Raw genomic sequence first — 15,716 nt, forward strand, 5'->3', positions numbered from 1 at the left:
TGCTGAGAGTTAAAGGAATACCTGGCTCAGCAGAGCTCGGACTCTTAGTCAGACTGGCTACAGTGCTGAAAAGAAACCTGGGATTGTTCTTATTCTCTTCTATCAATGATGAATAATAAGCAGTTCTAGCTTTACGAAGGGCTTTCTTATACATTGTTAAACTATCTTTCCAGACTAACTGAGACTCTTCTAAATTAGAGGAACGCCGCTGTCTCTCCAGCTTTCTTGCAGTCTGCTTTAAAGCACGCAGCTGTGAATTATACCAAGGAGCCAACCTCTTCTGACTGATTACCTTCCTTTTCAGAGGGGCAACATTGTCCAGTGCTGTACGCATTGAAACTATAGTGCTGTCAACAAGAGAGTCAAGTGCTGCTGGAGTAAAGTTTAGGTAGTCGTCCTCTGTCATATCTGCACATGGCAGTGAAGAAAAGGATGATGGAATTAATTCTTTAAATCTGGTTACAGCATCCTCTGATAAACACCTTCTATACGTAAATTTCTTCTCAGAAACTGTATAGTCAAGTAATGTAAACTCAAAGGTTATCAGAAAATGGTCAGATAAGACAGGGTTATGAGGGAACACTGTTAACTGTTCACTCTCAATGCCATAAGTCAGCACAAGATCAAGGGTGTGATTAAGGCAGTGAGTCGGTCTGTGAACACTCTGAGAAAATCCAATAGAGTCTAATATAGAATTAAAGTTCATATTCAGGCTGTCATTTTCAACATCTACATGAATATTAAAGTCACCCACTACAATGACTTTATCTGTACTCAGCACTAACTGGGATAAAAACTCTGAGAATTCAGACAGAAACTCAGAATAAGGGCCAGGTGGACGATACACAACAACAAACACAAGAGGTTTCTGGGATTTCCACTTTGCGTGGGAAAAACTGAGAATCAGAGATTCAAAAGAGCTCAAACTAATCTTGGGTCTGGGACTGATTAGTAACCCTGATCTGAAGATAGCTGCCACTCCTCCTCTTTTTCCTCCTCTCCTGTTTTTCGCTGTGATTGGCCCAGGAAAGGTGGAGGTGTATCCATTTATATATAAAACAAGTTTCATGCGAATCTCCTCTCCTCTGTATCTATTAGCAAACAGTTGGAATTTTTGGCATTTAAACTTGAATTTCCACAGTCCCTCACAGTCATGGGCTGTAAAAGGCCTCCCTCAGCCTGCACTGAAGCTTTAAGTTCTTTGAATAACTTTGTTGCAGGATTAAACTATGGTGAGTTTGTCTTAGTGGAGGATCTAAACCTTTACTGGTTGTCATCAGCCTCAGACAGCCTAAAATCCATCTGTGACTCACTGATTCTCAGCCAGTTAATAGACAGCCCAACTCGGCCTAACATTAAATATCCTTCTAGGTCATCGCTCCTTGATCTAATAATAACAAATGTCCCCACAAGTATAGTGATGCTGGTGTTTTTGGGAACAATCTGAGTGACCATTGTGCCATTGCAGTGGTCAGAAATGCCAAACTCTCCAAAACTAAACCACAAGTTCTACTCAAAAGAAACATTTTCCTGAGCAGGCTTTCTTGCACGATCTGTCTCATTTTGAGTGGAAACAAATCTCTCTCCTTGTTGATGTTGATCTGGCCTGGAATGATGAATTCTTGAAGCTTATCAATGAAGATTATGAAATAATCACTGGTTTTCCACCGAAATTGTAAACGTCTTTTAAAGGCCCTGTCACACTGTTGCGTATGAGAGAAGCGTATGAGTTGCGTATGAAAATTAATAATATAATTTTCATACGCACGAAAAGTCCTTGAAAATAAAGAATGACTAGCGTATGAGTAGCATATGAACTGCGCATGCCCAGCGTAGGTTTCAACGCGCCTATATCAGCAGCCTTTCCACATTGCTCCATTATTGCAGTAGACGACGCGCTATCAACATCTCTCGAGACATTCACCTCGATCATGCCTCCCAAGAAGCAATCGTCGTTTGCCCGGGCCCTGGGCCGAGGAAAAGGCAAAAAAACACAAGAATAATTCTCACCCAAACCTGCTGAAATGCCTGATGCACCTGCGGCTGATGAGTTACGTGCTTCTGAGCGATCAAGATCCCCAACTCCTCCTCCTGACCGCTCCCGTGAATCGTCGGTTGCCTGCCGCCTCCATCTCCGCCCGTCTGGCGGAGGTGGAGGCGGCAGACGGGCGGAGGCTATAAATACGCTAGCTGTACGGTACACCTTCATGCCAACATATGGCAATTTATGTCCAGCGTTCTCGACCTATCAGTAACGTACCTATATCGTACCTCTAGCGTATTCAGCGTATGCCTATCGTATGCTTAGCGTATTAACCATACGCACAAAAGTTTTGAGCATGTTCAAAAATTTATTTCTGCCTCAGCGTATGCCAACGTGCTTGAAACGTATACAACCTATGCCTAACGTTCTCCTGGCGTATGTCAGCGTATACCAGCGTATGAGCGATAATTTTCATACGCAACTCATATGCTTCTCTCATACGCAACAGTGTGACAGGGCCATAAGAAAGAGATCATGCCTGGGCCAAGGTACGAAAAACCAAATTAGAGGCTGATTGGATCCTTTTTTTCGTCAAAAGCAACAAGTGTACCTCCTTAATTAAGAAAGCGTAATCTGAATTTTATTCATCTGAAAACACCAAAAATCTAAATGATCTGAATGTCATGAGATCTGCTTCTGGTGCTATGTCTTCTAGGAAACTTTGGTCAATTATCTGTAAACTTGACTGATAAATGTGCCATGATAAACTATTTTAATGAACACTTTATCTCAGCAGGGCACTTGTTTGATTCTTTTAACAGTAATTTTAAAAACACTGTTTTAAATAATGAGTCCGCTGTTGTAAACTGTCCCCCTGTTGACTGTTCTTTTCATTTTGAACCTGTGTCTGTTTCTGAGGTCCGTAGTGCTCCAAAAAAAATCAGCTGGTCCGGATAGTTACTTTGGATCCATTTTTTCTAAAGCTGGATGCTGACTTAATTGCTGAGCCTTTAGCTTCTATTTTTTTTATCCAAGCCTCAGCACAAACAAACTTCCCAAAATTTGGAAATCCGCATTTGTCCTTCCACCTCTAAAAGGAGGCGAACCCTGGATAATTACAGGCCTATCTCAAAATGATGTACTCTGGCGAAAGTATTTGAAAATTGGTCTGTTAGCAACTGAAGGAGTTTTTAGAAGCAAACGACATTGTAGACCCCTTTGAGTCAGGTTTTAGGCAGGCAAGGCAAGGCATCTTTATTTATATAGCACATTTCATACCACAGGCAACTCAATGTGCTTTACATAAAGACAAGGCATTTAAAAGAACAGCATAAAGCAGCAATTAAAAGAGAAAAAAAATAGAATATAAATTAAAAACACAGTTAAAATCAATCAAAGAAGAGGGGGAAAAGAAAGATATAAATCAACCATGAGCACACCGAAAGAGAAATTAGGCCCTCCAGAAAAACGCAATTTTGCGATCGCTGATTTTATTGCAATATCAGCAAAATACCGCTGATTTATGCGGGGGTCAATATTTTTCAAAAAAGCCGCATATTCACCGCAATAATCACATTTTCTGCGCAAAATATACGAAATACGCAGGACTCGCTTGATTTCACAATCTCCGCACTTTTCTGCATAAAGTTGGGGAGAGAAAAAAATGTCGAAAATTAACGAGAGACAAAATGAAAAAAGCTAATCGATCTCACCTACCGACGCACATTACTGCCAAAGACCAGGCAAACCAGTACCCCGATGTCTTGCACGAAAGCGGAGGGAAACTATTCTGCACCCCGTGCAACTGTGTGTTGGAGCATAAAAGAAAATCGTCGGTGACGTGCCACTTCAACAGCGCGAAACATTTGAAAATGCTTTCTGCAGCTGCGGAAAGGAAAGCCAAAGCCAGACAGCTGACGTTCACCGAGGCATCAACCTCCAAAAGCCTTGCAAGGGCTACCAGAAACGAGGTGAGTAGTGTACAAGCTTGAAATTGGCCAAATAAAGAATAAAACCATTGTTTCCATTGCTATGCTGATGATACTCAGCTGTACTTATCTATAAAACCAGATGAACCCAATAGGTTGGTCAGACTACAAGCATGTCTTAAAGACATAAAGACCTGGATGACTCAGAACTGTCTGCTTCTAAATTCAGACAAACTGAAGTCGTTATCTTTGGACCTGAGCGCTTCAGGGAGAGATTGTCTAGCTATATAGTTACTCTAGATGGTATTTCTTTGGCTTCTAGTCCTACAGTGAGGAACCTTGGAGTTATTTTTGACCAGAATTTATCATTTGACTCGCATATAAAACAGGTTTCTAGGACTGCCTTCTTTCACCTTCGTAATATTGTTAAAATCAGGAACATCTTGTCTCAGAGTGATGCAGAAAAACTAATTCATGCATTTGTTACTTCAAGATTGGACTACTGTAATTCTTTATTATTGGGCTGTCCCACATATTCTCTGAAAAGCCTTCAGAGAATATTATTGAGAAAGTTGTATTTAATCAGCTCAACGACTTTCTGAATGAAAGTGGAAGTCTTGATAACTTTCAATCAGGCTTCAGACGTCATCACAGCACTGAAACAGCTCTGGTCAAAGTGTTAAACGACATCAGGTTGAATACTGATTCTGGTAATGTTTCAGTCCTGGTTCTGTTGGACCTCAGTGCTGCGTTTGATACTGTAGATCACAGAATCCTGTTGCACAGGCTGGAAAACTGGGTTGGACTTTCTGGAACGGTCCTTAACTGGTTCAGGTCCTACTTAGAAGGCCGGAGTTATTTTGGTACAATTGGCAGCTATGAATCTGAGCGAGTGGCCATGACTTGTGGAGTCCCCCAGGGGTCAATTCTTGGACCTCTTCTGTTTAACTTGTATATGCTCCCTTTGGGTCAGATATTGCAGAATTTTAACATCAATTATCACAGTTATGCAGACGATACACAACTTTATGTGTCTCTGTCACCGGACGACTGCAGCCCAGCAGACGTACTGTGTCAGTGTCTGGAGGAAGTAAACACCTGGATGAGAGAGAATTTTCTACAATTAAATGAAGACCAAACTGAGATCATTCTGTTTGGTAGCAAAGAGAAGAGGGTCAGCGTTGGTAAATATCTTGAGACTCGGGACCTTATAATCACTGACCAAGTTGGTAACCTCGGAGTGTTGATAGACTCAGATCTGACTTTCAGCAGCCACATCAAAGCTGTCACCAAGGCAGCTTTTTACCACCTCAGAAATATCAACAGAATTAAAGGTTTCCTCTCCCAAAAAGACCAGGAGAAACTCATCCATGCATTCATCTCCAGTAGACTCGATTACTGTAACGCTCTTTTAACTGGACTTCCCAAAAAGAGCATTAAACATCTGCAGCTCATCCAGAATGCTGCTGCTGGAGTTTTAACCCGGACTAAGAGATCTGAACACATCACAGCAGTTTTAAAATCTTTACTCTGGCTTCCAGTCAGTCACAGAATAGATTTTAAAAGCCTGCTGATGGTTTACAAATCCCAGAATGGTTTAGGCCCAAAATACATCTGTGATATGTTCAGAGAATATAAACCCAGCAGAGCTCTTAGATCCAAGGACTCAGGTCAGCTGGTCCAGTCCTGAGTCCAGACTAAACATGGAAAAGCAGCATTTAGCTGTTATGCTGCAAACAAGTGGAACAAACTGCCACTGGAGATTAAACTTTCACCAAATGTAGACATTTTTAAATCCAGGTTAAAAACATTTCTTTTCTCATGTGTCTATGCATGAAATATCTTTTAACTTATCTAGACTGTTGCCTGATTTTAATTCATTTAAATGATTTTATTTGTTTCTCTTTATATTATTTTATGTATTTTTAATGCTTCTTGCACTCCCTGCTGCAATGCTTTTATTTTATGTAAAGCACTTTGAACTGTTTGTACATGAAATGTGCTATACAAATAAATTTGATTTGATTTGATTTGATTCAGTTGATCCAAAATGCTGCAGCCAGAGTTTTGATGAGAACTAACAGGAGAGATCATATTTCTCCAGTTTTAGCTTCTCTTCATTGGCTCCCTGTTAAATTCAGAATAGAATTTAAGATTCTTCTCCTTACATATAAAGCTCTTAATGACCGAGCTCCATCATATCTTAAAGATCTCATTGTAAGATATTTTCCTAACAGAGCACTTCGTTCCCAAACTGCAGGTTTACTTGAGGTTCCCAGAGTTTCTAAAAGTAGAATGGGAGGCAGAGCCTTCAGTTATCAGGCCCCTCTCTTGTGGAATGCCAGTAAATGTCCGGGAAGCAGACACCCTTTCCACTTTTAAGACCAGGCTTAAAACTTTCCTTTCTGATAAAGCTTATAGTTAGGGATGGCTCAGGTAATCCTGAAACATCCCATAGTTAAAGGATAAGACCGGTTTTTTGACATTGGGCCCTTGATTTCACATTATAACATGATGTTCTACTCACCCCTGCTTGTTGTTGAACATTTGGAGCTGTTCCGAAGATATTCGCGAGGCGTCTGGCTGCTCTCTTGAGATATTCGGCCATGAAACGGTTTCCTATGGGCAAGCTTATACAGGCACAAACTATGCTGTTTATAATTTATTAATTACTGTACACTAGCACTGATAACGTGGAGGTGCGTCGCTTACTTAAAAAAATCCGGGTTATTGTAATTTTGATTTTTTCGTCGTAAAGTGGGTGGCCCACAGACCTGCTGCCTATTTATTCATTCGGCTAAAATTCAAAATTAGTAACCCGGATTTTTTTAAGTAAGCGACGCACCTCCACGTTATCAGTGCTAGTGTAGAGTAATTAATAAATTATAAACAGCATAGTTTGTGCCTGTATAAGCTTGCCCATAGGAAACCGTTTCATGGCCGAATATCTCAAGAGAGCAGCCGGACGCCTCTCGAATATCTTCGGAACAGCTCCAAATGTTCAACAACAAGCAGGGGTGAGTAGAACATCATGTTATAATGTGAAATCAAGGCCCCAATGTCAAAAAACCGGTCTTATCCTTTAAGCTGCTATAGGCCTAGACTGCTGGGGGGCCTCATCTGACACACCTTTCCTCACTTTACTCTCTTTTTGTATATGTGATATTATTGTGGTCATTAACTCGTGTTTCCCTGTTCCAACAGATATCCTTTGAATGGTGTTACAGTGCCGCCCCCTCCCCCCCCCCCCCTTTCTGTCTTCTCAAACCCCAGCTGGTGGAGGCGGATGGCCACCCTTCCTGGTTCTGGTTCTGCCAGAGGTTTCTTCCTGTTCAAAGGGAGTCGTTTCTCTCCACAGTCGCCTCAGGCACGCTCAGGACGGGAGATTGGACCGAAAAAGAAAAAGTTTCAGTGTAATCTGTTGGTTTCCTTAGCTAGGAAATTGTTTTTGAATTGGCTCTATATGAACGAATTGGATTATTTTATGAATAATTATGATTACAATGAATTGAATTCCAATTGGCTTGAATTGGACTTTATTATCTAAGTGCCTTGAGATGACATTTGTTGTATTTGGCGCTATATAAATAAAAATGAATTGAATTAAATTGAATTATGTCCAGAGTGCAAGTGGTTGATTTCAGATGCCAATAATATTAAATTGTGACATAACAGCAGAGTCGTTGCATTTCTCTGTGGAGAGGAGGTCTGGGTTTGACTGTTTAGGAGGATTTGTGAGTTTTTCAACCATAGCAAACAGAGTTGGAGAATTGTTGACATTCTTATTAATCATTTCAGATAAATGCAGCTGTCTGGCCTTGCACAGCTCATTGTTATAACTACGCAGGCTTTCTTTGTACAGCTCATAGTGAATCTGAAGCTTTGTTTTCCTCCATTTACGTTCAGCTTTCCTGCATTCTCTTTTCAGGTTTTTGACCGTAGTGGTGTTTCTCCATGGAGTTTTCTGTTTAATCAAGGTGCTCTTGATTCTTATCGGTGCAACAGCTTCCATTACATTCAAAATTTTCAAGTTAAAATGATCCAGCAGTCCTTCAACCGACTCTGCGCTCATTGTTGGTAACATAGCTATGGCCTCCCTAAACTGAGCACTTGTTTTCTCATTGATGTGTTGTGTGATTCAAAGAAACACAAGACGACTGGAGTACGTTTCGTACGTTTACTCTAACTCCGTGTGCCTCCCACTGTATTCAACCCATACAACTCATACAGTGCAGTGCCTTACATATCTGGGGACTTGAGTTCCCCCTAGTGGCATACATCGGTATAGCCCATGGCAGGTCTAACACATAAACACATTGGTTTACACCACATCCCCTTACTGGAAGTTGAAGAGAAAATGATTACTCTTTTAAGTTTACTGTCAACATGAAATCATTATAACCAACATATCCCTGAAACTCGTAGATTTTTCTTTCCTTTAACATTACAAGATAAAAGTTTCATTTCATTTCAAACATTTCATAACAAACATTTAACATTCAGCCACATAACTGATATAACATAAACAGTGCGTTTTACCTCAAACACATTCATCTTTTTTTTTTTTTTTTTTCAGTATTCTTTTCACAGATCAAGTCTATCCGGTTTCTTTATTTCTCTGCCAGACCTGCTTCTTGTGATGTGAGGTGAGCTCACAGTTGGTGTGACTGTTGAAGGAGTCTCTTCACCTCTGTCTGCCTTGAGTGGCTGCTGCTCACACTCTCACCCCAGCTCTGGCATAGGAATCAGGTGAGAACGGTTCCGCCGCAGTGTCCCCTGTGGTCCAGTGACCAGTAAAAGATCGTGGGGCGCTGTGTGTGGATGTCACAGTACCTGGCTCAGCCGTATCGGAGATCCAGACGTCGTCTCCTGGTGACAGCTTACCCAGGTCTCGTGCTCGGTGTCTGCTGTTGTAGTGTTGTGCGTCTGCCCGCCTCTTCTCCCTCTCCTTCTGCCGAAGATCGCGAAGGTCTGGAAGTGCCGGCTGTAACCTCTCTGGCAAGATGGACAGAGTGGTGCGCAGGTGCCGTCCCATGAGCAGCTCGGCAGGGCTGTAGCCGTTGCTCAGGGGTGTCGTTCTGTAGGCCAACAGAGCGCGGTAGGGATCACCGGCTTTCTTAAGCAGGTTCTTCACTGTTTGAACGGCACGTTCGGCCTCGCCGTTGCTCTGGGGGTATTTTCGGCTGCTGGTTACATGTTCAAAACAATAGTCACTGGCAAAGGCTTTCATTTCATCCCCAGAGAATTGTGGCCCATTGTCACTAATAAATGTCTCTGGAATGCCGTGACGTGCAAACATTGATTTGAGATGAACAATGACGTTTGCAGATCTTGTGGGGCTGAGTTGGGCAATCTCAACATAACGAGAGAAATAATCAACAACTAAAAGGTAAGTTTTGTCCTTCAGCATGAAAAGGTCTGCACCTACTTTTTGCCATGGCCTATCAGGTAGTTTGGTTGGTATCAGGGGCTCCTTTGGGTTGGCCCTCTACTTGATGCATTCTCTGCAGTTGAGTACCAGTTCCCTAATCTGGTTGCTCAGTCCAGGCCACCATACAGCTTGGGTAGCCCTCTCCCTACACTTCACTAAGCCTTGGTGCCCCTCGTGTATTTTCTCTAACACAGTGTCTCTCATTGTAGCAGGAATGACTAACCTTGAACCTCGCAGGAGTAGTCCATTTTGCACATTTAAGCCCCATACACACACGTCGCTGCTATTTACTCGCTACTCGCTCACTCGCCTACTCGCCACTCGCTTGGGTGCTTTTGCTGACTTGGTGTGTAGAAGTTGGGTGGCCACTGTTTGGAGAAAACTGGGGGAACGTCACCTGTCAATAATCTGTATTCTGCATTTTAATTGGCTACTCGCTTTTACTCGCTTTACTCGCGTCGCTCGAAGTTGAAATATGTTCATCTCGGAATCCGCCCACATCGCATCGCTTGTACTCGCTTGTACTCTCCTCGCCTCGCGTGAACACATAGACATTCTGTTGACTTCACTCGCTGAGTGAGTAAATAGCAGCGACGTGTGTGTATGGGGCTTTAGGACCGCTCTCTCATGCCAGTAGTGCTTGGCGGGCCCCTGTAGCTGGTTCCTGTCTGGCCACCCCTCCATGCAGTACTTCATGACCTGTGAGCAGATGCTGTCGTCCTGCAGCTGTTCGCGAAACTCCGTCAGGTATCTGTCGCCGGTCGGGAGGTTCTCCCTCACCGATTCGATGTAGATGTTGGTGTCCTCCATCAGGTTGTTGTCGCTGCTTGTCACTGCATTTGTCAGTGGGGCGCGTGAGAGTGTATCAGCTGAGGTGAGGCTTTTCCCAGGTGTGTGGAAGATTGTGTAGGAGTACCTCATTAGACGCATTCTGAATCTCTGCACTCGTGGTGGCAATGCATCCAGAGCCTGGCCTCCCAGCAGGCTCACTAGAGGTTTGTGGTCTGTTTCGAGTTCAAAGTGTACTCCAAGAATGAAGTCACTGAACCTCTCACAGGCCCATGTCAGTGGCAGTGCTTCTTTCCCCAGCTGGGCACATGAGGAGAGCTCATGCTTGAGATTGCGGAAAGCACGTTGCTGGTCGTGCTCACAGCACCACATGTTCTTCTTTGAGAGCAGGGCTCTCAGTGGCTTGTCCTTCTCAGACAGGTTGGGGATGAACTTCCCGAGCTGGTTCACCATTCCCAGAAAGCTGCGAAGCTCGCTGATGTTCGCCGGGTCCCTCATGTCTTGGACTGCTTTTGTTTTGTCTGGGTCTGGTTTCACCCCCTCTGCTGAGATGATGTGCCCCAGGAACTTTACCTCTTGTCTCCCGAACTCGCACTTGGCCATGTACAGCTTCACGCCTGCCTTCTCTGCCCGCTCCAGGACTGCATGCACTCTGCTTTCATGCTGCTCCTTCGTGTCCCCCCAGATGAGGATGTCGTTGACACGACCTGGCTCAAAAGCCGTATCAAAAAGGAGGAAGCACACGGTTTGTAAGTTATAAAGAAATCCAATTTATTTAACCAATTAGAACTTAAGCTGAGAATTCAACAAAAGTAAAACAATGGGATGTGGCAATCAGTCATCAGGAGTGTAGTGGTGTTGTGGAGCATGAATGTGCGGCAAAGGTGTTGTATGGTGCGAAACATAACCAAAGGATAAACCAAACAAACCCAAAACACACTGCTGTTCTCACAAACCCAGCCAGGAACCAAAAGGGAAGAATTAACAAAGTAAGGGGGCTTAAATCCACTCCCACAGACGGCCAGGTGTATGAGCTGCTGTAATCACTGCTGCACACTCCAATCAGCTTCCTGGTCTGAGGGAGGAGACAAAGAGAGAGGGAGGAGAGAGATATGCCCGGCACAAGCCCCAGGGGCTGTGACACCCTCCCCCTAAAAAGAGGTTCCATATAGGGAACCGAAATATGTTTGAAACCTAGTAGGTACAACACAACCAGCACTATTAAATGCTCAATGAAAAATTATCAAAAAAACAAATCAGAACAAAAAACACTTGCCCCATTAGGAGTTTCCAGTCCAACCACTGCCATCTGCCCCCAGCACACCAAACTCTTGCTCCTCAGCAACAGAGATTTGCCTAGGATTTCTGTGAGCATTTAAGAGGAGGAAGACAGGAGGCAGGAACAGACACCGCAAGCGGAACTGGAAGGGGACATCAACTGATCAAAGTTGTCCTAACACACCAGGTCCCTCGCCAACCCATACTTCTAATGGGCCCGAGACAGGGCATCCGCCACCACATTCTCTGATCCTTTTATGTATCGGATGTCCAACCCATAAGACTGCAACATCAAAGACCATCGTATCAGTCTCTGGTTTGGACACTGCAAAGAGTTCAAAAAGATTAGTGGATTGTGATCCGTGTAGACCACCACGGGTGTAGTGCCTGAAACTACATACACATCAAAATGTTTCAAAGCCCATATCAAAGCTAGTGCCTCCTTTTCGATGGTTGAATAATTTAGTTGGTAGGAGTTAAACTTTTTGGAAAAAAAACTCACTGGCTTATCAACACCCAGATCATCAGCTTGCAATAGAACAGCACCTGCACCCACGTGACTTGCATCTACCTGCAGTGAAAAAGGGCGGTCAAAACGTGGTGCCTCAAGAACAGGAGCTGTACATAACAAGGCTTTAATGTTCTCAAAAGCCTGTTGACATTCAGGGGTCCATATATACACTGCCTTTGCCTTCAAAAGGTTAGTGAGTGGCGATGCAACAGTGGAAAAATTGCGACAAAAACACCTGTAGTAACCCACTAAACCAAGAAACCGCAACAGTTCCTTTTTCGTGGTTGGTACCGGATAATTTTCAACCGCGCTCACTTTAGCAGCCACAGGACGGACGGACCCCTGACCCACAACTCGGCCAAGATAAGTCACTGTCGCTTTGGCAAACTCACATTTTGAGAGGTTCACGGTGAGACAGGCCTCAGCCAAGCGACCGAACAGCGCCCTGATGCGCTCGACATGCTGAGGCCAAGAGTCAGAAAACAAATAATTTAAATCAGAAAGCTTCCTTAAAACTGTGTGTGGACCAGTAAATTTGGCTTGAAATGGCGAGCCTATGATGGGCAACAGCGCCAGTACTCGATCACCAGGACTAAAAACCAGCGTTCCGTACATCTATCATAGAGCTTTTTCATTTTTCCCTGCACACGCTCCATTTTCTCCCTGGCCAGTTCGCCAGCTGCATAAAGTCTACGCCGAAAACCATTCACATAGTCTAACAGGTTCCGGGGAGGGTCCTCCCCCCTCCACTGGTCCCTCAAAATGGCTAACGGACCTCGTACAGTATGGCCAAACACCAAGTCATTTGGGCTAAACCCTGTACTCTCTTGAACTACTTCCCTAGCCGCAAGCATTAACCAGGGCAAACCCTCCTCCCAGTCACCTTCCATTTGAATGCAATAAGAACGTAGCAACGACTTCAACGTTTGATGGAAGCGTTAATGCTCCCTGACTTTGTGCATGATACGCAGATGCCTTGTTATGCTTGATGTTAAGCTGCTTCAACACTTGAGAGAAAAGGTGTGAGGAGAAATTCGAACCCTGGTCACTTTGAATGATTTTTGGAATGCCAAATATAGAGATGAATTGTGACAACGCTCTCACCACCGACCTAGCAGTGATGGTACGCAACGGGTACGCTGCTGGATAGCGAGTGGCTTGGCACATTACAGTGAGAAGATAGATAGTACCGGATTTCGAGCGAGGGAGGGGGCCCACACAGTCCACGATCAAGTGCTCAAAAGGTTGATTGACTGCTGGAATTGGTAATAGAGGAGCAGGTTTTTAGAGTCTGATTGGGCTTACTTGTTAGTTGGCATGTGTGGCAAGTTTTTATGTGTACCGACACGTCATGTTTCAACCGAGGGCAGAAAAAATGCCTCAGAATCCGGTCGTATGTCTTCCGAACACCAAGATGCCCCGACCCCTCATGAGCTAGTTTTAAAACAGGTTCACGAAACCTCTCAGGCAACACGATTTGGATAATCGGATCACCCACAAAACTCTGACCATGCGGGACCCATTTCCTTACCAACAGGTAGTCTTTAAGGAAATAGCCCCAAGCACTGCTCTCTATCTGGGCGCCGGATACCACCTGCTCAAACAAACCTTGCAGGGAACAATCAGCCTCTTGCTCCGCCTTCAACTCTTCCTGCGAAACTGACAAGGGATAGTCAGACAAAGAAAACATAGATAACGACCCCACATTTTTATTTGATTCACACAGGCTGGAATTAAACTTATCCCCTGTCATAGCACGCGTTACAGCACATGCTGTGAACACTTCAGGGAATGCTGATTGACTATCATCAGGCTGTTGTCTTACCACTGGCACCGTGTCCTCCTCTAACTGTGGCGGCACATCAACCCACACACGGGCACCAGCCAGGCCATTACCCAAAAGCACATTGACACCCTCCACTGGTAAAGCAGGACGCACCCCCACAACTGCTTGTCCCTGGAAAAGATCGGAGTACAACATGATGTTATGCATGGGAACTTGAAGTACATTTAAACCCATACCCAACACAGGAATACAAGATCCAGTATCACTCTCCCTAGTGAATGGCAAAACTGACGCTTCGATAAAAGTATCATAAGCAGCAGTGTCACGCAATATCTTTACTGGTACTTTTTTGTCACTCCCCACCAAAGACACAAAACCATCACTAACAAAATGTCTGTAACTTTCCAGTTCTGGACTTTGATGAGTCCCAACCTGAAACCCCCCCTTCACCACCAAAGGCAGCGAAGGTGGCACTGAGACAGCCATAGACACCCCTCTAGCCCTAGGTTGAGAGACAGACTGGAGGTTAGAGTTTGACTTAGCCTTAAGAGCATAACAGTCAGCTTGTAAATGGCCATTTTTATGACAGTAATTACAGGTTCTTTCCTCACGGCTACGAACACCATGATCCTCTGTAGCAACAACTTTAACTGAGCTACCCACTGCAAATGAATCGGAACGTGCCCCGTTTCCATGGCCATTACCACCATAGACAGGTGGGTGCCGGCTAAACAGACGCCGCTCACCAAACCCACGTCTGTGCCTGAGCACATATTCATCTGCTGATGCCGCAGCATTCGCAACTGTTTTCACTTTCTGGTCACTGATGTAATTAGCAATATGTTCAGGTAACGTGTTCTTAAATTGCTCGAGAACTATAAGTTCACGCAACCCCTCATAATTACTGACTTCCAGCGCAGCAACCCAATGGTCAAAATGCCTCGCCAAATCACCCGCCAATTCCAAGTGGGTTTGCTTCTCGTTTTTCCGCCACGTACGAAAACGTTTGCGGTACGCCTCAGGCACCAACTCAAAAGCTCGTAACACTGCCTTTTTAACTAATGCGTACTGCTTACTATCCTCATAATTTAAACTTGCATAGGCCTCTTGAGCTCTTCCAGTAAATACGCACTGCAACATCAATGTGCGCACAGACTCCGGCTAATTCCGGACCTCAGCACTGCGTTCAAAAAGAGAAAAGAATGTTTCTGAATCTTTTTCATTGAACTTTGGTACCAGGTGCAGATTGCGAAAAATGTCAAAGTCCTGATCATTAGACCCTGAAACCCCTGACCGACCACCAGTTACCCCAGCCTCCCCAGCTGCAAGTTTTCCCTGTTTTATCAGTTCCAGTTTAGTTTTCTCAATGTCAAGTCTGGACTGCTCAATCCGCAACCTCTCCACCTCAATCCTCTCTTGGGACTTAAAAAAAAACAGCTCCCTCTGCTGCTCAAATGTTAAATTACCAGTTCCTGTACTAAAATGCTGGCCCAAACCATCACCAGATTCACCAGGCCACTTCTCCTCTGGAACTGGATGAGGCTCCTCCTCAGTCAGGGTCAGGATCCCTAAATCACTCAAGAAGGCTTTAATCTCAGACTTCAGTACCTCCTTATTTGACTTTTTATCACTAATCCCTATCTTGTAGTGGTCTGCTACTCTGAGTTACTGGTCTTTGGTGAATCTATTCAACAACTCTAAACTCGGAGCTTCCACAAACTCAGCAATGCTAGCCATCTCTAAGCTAGAAAAGTTCCCAACATACAAGCCAGGTCAATACTAATTAAGAAAAGAGCAGTGAAAGGAAAAACACCCAGGCGCTCCAACCAGACCTGTGCTGCGTCACAAAGCAAGTGTAGCCAGTGTGCCAAAGGTCATCACTGACCCCCACTCAGTGTGTGTCCCCCCACTAACTAAACTGCCTAATCAAAACTAACCTAAACCAACTCAACCCTAGTCTTCAGGGGATCTGGCAGTGGGTACTTATGCACTGAAACCCACTGGTGTGG

Source organism: Odontesthes bonariensis, chromosome 5 (assembly GCF_027942865.1).
Source record: "Odontesthes bonariensis isolate fOdoBon6 chromosome 5, fOdoBon6.hap1, whole genome shotgun sequence".
Classification (NCBI taxonomy): Eukaryota; Metazoa; Chordata; class Actinopteri; order Atheriniformes; family Atherinopsidae; genus Odontesthes; species Odontesthes bonariensis.